Source organism: Sphaerodactylus townsendi, linkage group LG05 (assembly GCF_021028975.2).
Source record: "Sphaerodactylus townsendi isolate TG3544 linkage group LG05, MPM_Stown_v2.3, whole genome shotgun sequence".
NCBI lineage: Eukaryota > Metazoa > Chordata > Lepidosauria > Squamata > Sphaerodactylidae > Sphaerodactylus > Sphaerodactylus townsendi.
In genome coordinates this window covers 24,435,977-24,441,984 of record NC_059429.1, presented here as the reverse complement: position 1 = coordinate 24,441,984, position 6,008 = coordinate 24,435,977, and the positions used below count along the sequence as shown (strand labels likewise).

At 50.0% G+C, this 6,008-nt stretch overlaps 1 protein-coding gene across 2 annotated transcripts in view; it reads left to right on the top strand.

Annotated features, from left to right (window-relative positions):
* The first annotated feature begins 1,120 nt into the window (after nt 1-1,120).
* Nucleotides 1,121-6,008, top strand: part of SOAT1 (sterol O-acyltransferase 1) — a 52,796-nt gene continuing 47,908 nt past the window's right edge. The window contains exon 1 of one of the 2 annotated variants that reach the window (XM_048497056.1): nt 1,121-1,229. The gene's annotated coding sequence lies outside the window, so the exon portion shown is untranslated. Of the gene's footprint in view, nt 1,230-1,373; nt 1,451-6,008 lie in introns of those variants that run through there. The other variant, XM_048497057.1, reaches the window with a different exon arrangement.

The window sequence follows — 6,008 nt, the reverse complement described above, 5'->3', positions numbered from 1 at the left end:
TCGGAGGGCTCCTTTTGTGCAGGTGCTCGCTTGCAGCTCTATAAAAACCTCTCTCCTTGGCAGCTCTATAAAAACCTTTCTCCTTGGCAAGGTGAGCTGAGACCCGGAACATCCTTGCGTCCGGCCTCTCCTGCGGGCTTCAAGCCGGCGAGCATGGCCCGGGCATGGAGGGAGCTGGCGGGCGTTGTACCGCAGGGGAGGCCGGGCGCAAGGACCTACCCGGCGCCCCACCCCACATAACTAGATGGCGTGTGCCTGGGGACATGAGACACCGCATGTCCCCATGGGCAGTACACCCCTGGTCACGGTTCATTCAGAACTCTCTCAGCTCCACTTACCTCTCAAGGCGTCTGTTGTGGGAGACAGGGGCGGAGCAAGGGGAACTGCACCCCTGCCACGCCTCCACCCCAGAATGCCGCTGGAACGCTCTCGCCATGTCCCCACAGGCACACGCCCGGTGCGTTGCACACCCCTGTCCCCTTGGCGTTACGCCACTGGTGGGAGAGGAAGGGAAAGGAACTTGTGAGCCACCTTACAGGAGAGAAAGGTGGGGTAAAAATCCAAACTCTTCTTCTAGAATGGTGTAAACCAGGGGTAGGGAACCTGCGGCTCTCCAGATGTTCAGGAACTACAATTCCCATCAGCCCCTACCATCATGGCCAATTGGCCATGCTGACAGAGGCTGATGGGAATTGTAGTTCCTGAACATCTGGAGAGCCGCAGGTTCCCTACCCCTGGTGTAAACCGAAAACGTCCCCCCACCCTTTTTCTCACACTCCTTACAGCCCTGGCTCGTACAAGCCTTCTTGCAGGGGAAGGGGGCCGAAACGCCCCCCACCCACGACCTGGCACTTGGGAGGGTGCGGAAACGTTGCCTCCCCATCCCAGCTCTGCCACCAGCGGGGGCTGCTCCAGTCTTCCACCGGGCACTTTCCTGGCGCCTCTTAGCCGCCACCTCGCCAAGCATCCCTTCCCTCCCTTCCTTCCCCGCCAGCTCGACAGGGGGGCGGAGGCAGCCGCCAGAAGCCGACCGCTTCCATTTATTTCCCGTAGCCAATGGCCAGCCCCGTTTCCCTCGGCCGCCTATAGGGGCTGCCTTCTCTCCCTCCCCACCTTCAGTGACGAAAGGAGGAAAGTCACACGGTGGCGCGTTCCGGGTGGGCATTGCTGCTGCTGCTGGCGCCAGCGGCGAGGCGAGCGCACCGGACCTTGCCTGGCTGTGGGCGCAGGTGAGCTCCCGGGGGGGGGGAGGGGAGGAGTGGGGTCGGATTCCCGGGGAGGGGAAAATACCAGGGCGGTGGGGAGGAGGAACGAAGGGAGCGCCCGCACCCCCTTCCTCCTTGCTCGCAGAGGCTGAGCCCACGTGCGCCTCCGGGGCTGCGAGGACAGAAAGAAGGAGAGGGTCGGGAAAGGGCTCTTGCGGCCCGTTCCTCGGCACCGCTTCTCGCGAGTAAGTCCAGCAGCGTTGCGGAGGATTTCCTCCCGAGGCGACGTGTTTTGGAAGGGCAGCGTGAGGCACGAGGCTGAAAGGGTTGTTGCCCGGCACTCATCTCCCGCTTTTGTTCGGAGCTGAAAGGGGCTGGAGATCTAGCGGGGCTTTCTGTAACCTGGGAGGTGGGGGTGTGTGTGGATCCTGTCCTGACCACAAGAGGCATTTGGGGAACGGGAGAGAGCGTGGTTGTAGGAACCACGCTGGTTTCTTATATCCGAACTGTTAGGCATCCCAGTAGAAGTTCGGTACAAAATCAGACAGTTCTTTTGTTCCAAGGAGACGCGTCTTTCAGAAAGGGTGGGGGGATGTTACAGTGCACTTTCGCATATGCAGAATAATGCACTTTCAATCAATTTTCAGAATTGTTTGCAGGTGGATTTTGCTATTCCGCGCAGTACTATCTGATATTGACTCCTATGTTTCTTACAAGATGGCTCTTTTTGCCTTGGCGGCTAGGAAAATGCGAGCAGAGTATTTAAAGCACTGTTTGAACGGATGATTCAATGAGTTTTTGGTCAACTTAATTTAGTATGAAGAAGCTGTGAAAACACCCAACATGGAAAGTACTTGATGGGGCATTTTAATTCAGATATAGTGAATATAAATCATTTCTATTTTAACCTAAAGATAAGTTTATTATTTTAATCCGAATGTTTTAACTGTATGTACTTTTTGATGTTATAGCCAGTGGCTCAAACAGTAAATACTACTTGACTATTCCGTGCAGTAAAATTCAGCTGCAAAGTGCATTGAAAGTGGATTGAATATGCATTATTCTGCATGTGCGGAAGTGCCCATGTGAAAGCGTGAAAGACAGGAAAGGGAAGGACAAGACTTGCTAGAGAGGAATTGGGGAAGTTTGGGTGATGCATTGTGGCAAGAGGAGCAGGAAGCAATTCTCTGTCTTGTTCTCAAGTTAAGCCTCAGGTCTGCTAGCAGTTTAGACACATGGCACCTAGGACTGATTCACACTTTCCCCTTCCTTGCCGTTCAGAGCTCTGTCTACTTTCTTTGATTTTCTCATGCAGTTGGGATGTTAACTGATAACAGGTGTGATTTGTGGATAGAAGATATCTGTTATACATGCAAATGTGGTGTAGTGGTTTAGATCAGATGGACTCTAATCTGAACAACCAGATTTGATTTCCACTCCTCCACCTGAGCTGCTGACTCTTATGCCTTCCGGTGGGGTTTCCGGTGGGGGAAGACGCTCCGCAAGCGGCGGAGAGTTGGAGAGTTGGAGTTTGCCGTTCTCCTCCTTTTTTTGGGGCTCGAAAACTTCTAAACTGGAGGGCTTCTAAACTCAAGTAAAAAAGGCAAGGCTCATCTGTGGGTCGGGTTGTGGCGAGACGGCAGGCGCGGGAGAGGCGCGCTTGGGAGAGACGGCGGCCTTCTCCATTTTCCCAAAACTTGGGAGGGTGCAGCGCTCCACAGAGCCGGGAGTCATAGTAGCCGGGAGGCGCAGGAATTTCAAACTGAGGAGCGGCAAGCGAGTCCCGGTTTCATCGGAGGTTCCCTCAAGGCCTCGGCAACATCTCAACCCCCCCCCTCCCCTCTCCTCTCCGTAACGTCTCAACTCTTCAACTCAAGCCATTAGGTTTTAGCTTCCCGGTCCCCAGGAAGGGATGGCTGCCTTGGGAAACCGCGGCTGGTTGCTTTCCCTCGATGTAGTGTGGATGTTTTGTGTTTTGTGTTTTTGTGCTGTGTTTTTGTGCTTCTTAAACATGCTACGTGGAGCAAGAAGTTTTTATAGTCGGCAAGTCTTAATACAAATTGGACTGAAATGTGAAATGGCTATTACGGAAGATTTCATATGTCTTCACAATATACCGGCAGAGGCAGCTAGGAACCGGGGGAATCGTAATCCCGGGGGAACCCTGGATTACAATTCCTGGTAGAAGGTTGAGACGAAGGCGGGATAGAAGGAGGAAGAGAGGGTGCCGGGCTGGTGTTTTTACTAAGCTGGGAAGGTGTAGTTTCAAGTCTGCACTTCCAAGCATTTTTCTTACTAATGCACGATCTCTTATCAACAAAATGGATGAATTAAGGCTACAGACTGTGAAGAGCAGGTTTGGCAAGAACAGCTGTGTTTTATTAATTACAGAAACCTGGCTTCACTCACAAATTCCCGATGCGGCAGTTGAACTACCTGGTTTCACTTCTTTCCGGCAGGACAGAAGCAGTAAAGATTCTGGGAAGCAGAAAGGAGGGTGATTAAGCGTATATGTGAATAAGAGCAGGTGCACTAATGCAAGCATCACAGGGGGTCACTGCTCAAAGGGAGGTGGAAAGTATGACTATTAGATGCAGACCCATATATCTGCCACGGGAGTTTAGTGTGGTTATCATCATTGCGGTATACATTCCACCTGATGCTAATGCTGCCATAGCTTTGAGCTCTCTGTATAACATTGTTGAAAACCAGCAGAAAAAGCATCCTGATGCTGTGCTCATTATAGGAGGAGACTTTAATCATACTAATTTAAAAACAGTGCTCCCTAAACTCTACCAGCATGTTAGGTGCCCCACTAGAGGATCCAATACATTGGATAAAGTGTATACCAACATTAAGGATGCCTACAAGGTGATACAAATTTACCACACTTGGGTCAGTCAGACCATTTGTCACTGTTTCTGGCACCAGCATATATTCCACTTGGGGAGGCGGGTGTTGCCTGTAATAAAGACTGTAAAATCCTGGCCTGATGATGCCTCTAAACTACTTCAAGATTGTTTGAGACAACAAATTGGGATGTTTTCTACCACCCAGATCTGGAGGAGTATACCACTGCTGTTCTGAGTTATATCACCTACTGCACAGACACTCTTACTGTGGATAAGCGCATCCGGATTTACTCCCAACCATAACCCCTGGATGACCAGGCAGGTTCAGCGACTTTTGCATGACAGGAATCTTGCTTTCAGATCTGGTGATGAGGCAAAGTATAGTGCGGCGAGAGCCAGTCTCAAAGAGAGGCATTTGACAAGCCAAGATGAGTTATAAGAGAAAAATTGAAGATTATTTTAATAATAACAACATGAGGCAGGTGTGGCAGGGGATTCAACAAATTACCAATCATAAACCAACCAATGACATCTCTGTAGATGGGGATTCTTCTTCTCTGGCAGAGGAGCTAAATCACTATTTTGCCCGCTTTGAAACAGGTCTATCAGAAGGAGATGACACACAGCCACTAGGTGATTGCAGCTCACACCTCACTGTGGAGGAACATGAGGTGAGGCAAGTTTTGAGGGCTGTGAATCCAAGGAAGGCTGCTGGACCGGATGGTATTCCCGGTCGGGTGTTAAAGGAATGCGCTAACCAACTGGCTGGTGTTTTTACTGGGATCTTTAATCGATCTTTATCCCAGTCCACCATTCCATCTTGTTTGAAAGCTTCCACCATTGTTCCACTACCAAAGAGATTTCCTGCTGACAATCTTCAAGATTATAGACCAGTGGCACTCACCCCCATCATCATGAAGTGTTTTGAAAAACTGGTCCATAGGCATATTAGTTCTTGCCTTCCAGATACATTTGATAAACATCAGTTCGCATATCGGACTAATAGCCTCCACACAGCTTTGACGCATCTGGAACAGCAGGGGAATTATGTGCGAATGCTCTTTGCGGACTTTAGTTCCGCATTTAATACAATCTCGCCACAAAGACTGGTGACAAAACTTGTGGACCTTGGACTCTCACATTCAATCTGTTTGTGGATTAGGGACTTCTTGTCTGGACGTTCCCAGAGGCTTATACTGGGAAATCGTGTGTCCTCAGTTCTTACTCTAAATATGGGAACGCCACAGGGCTGTGTGTTGAGTCCTTTACTGTTCACCCTTTATACATATGATTGTACTCCTGTCTATCATAGTAACACCATTATCAAATTTGCTGATGACACAACGGTGGTGGGGCTCATCTCTGGAGGGGATGAGTCTGCCTATCGGAATGAAGTGGACCGACTGCTCTCATGGTGCAGGGAAAATAACCTGTTTCTTAACACTAACAAGACAAAGGAGCTCATAGTGGACTATAGAAGGAATAGCTCAGAAATTCAGCCCTTGACTATAAATGGAGATCAAGTGGAGCGGGTGGCTAGTTTTAAATTTCTGAGCGTTATGATTAAAGAGGATTTGACCTGGGGAGTACAGACTGCCGCGGTGGTTAAGAAAGCCCAGCAAAGACTGTACTATCTGAGACTTTTAAGGAAGCAGCAACTGGATGGAAAACTCCTGGTGTCCTTTTACCGCTGTGCTATAGAGAGTGTCCTAACCTACTGCATCTGTGTATGGTTCTCCAGTTGCACAGTGGCGAATAGGAAGGCGCTCCAAAGGGTGATCACCACTGCACAGAGGATTATCGGCTGCCCTCTCCCCTCCTTGGAAGAAATCTATATATGCCCGAAGCCTAAATAAAGCCCAAAATATTCTGAGGGACCCGTCTCATCCAGCACACTCTCTTTTTAAACTGCTACCATCTGGCAGACGATACAGGGCCCTCAGAACTAGGA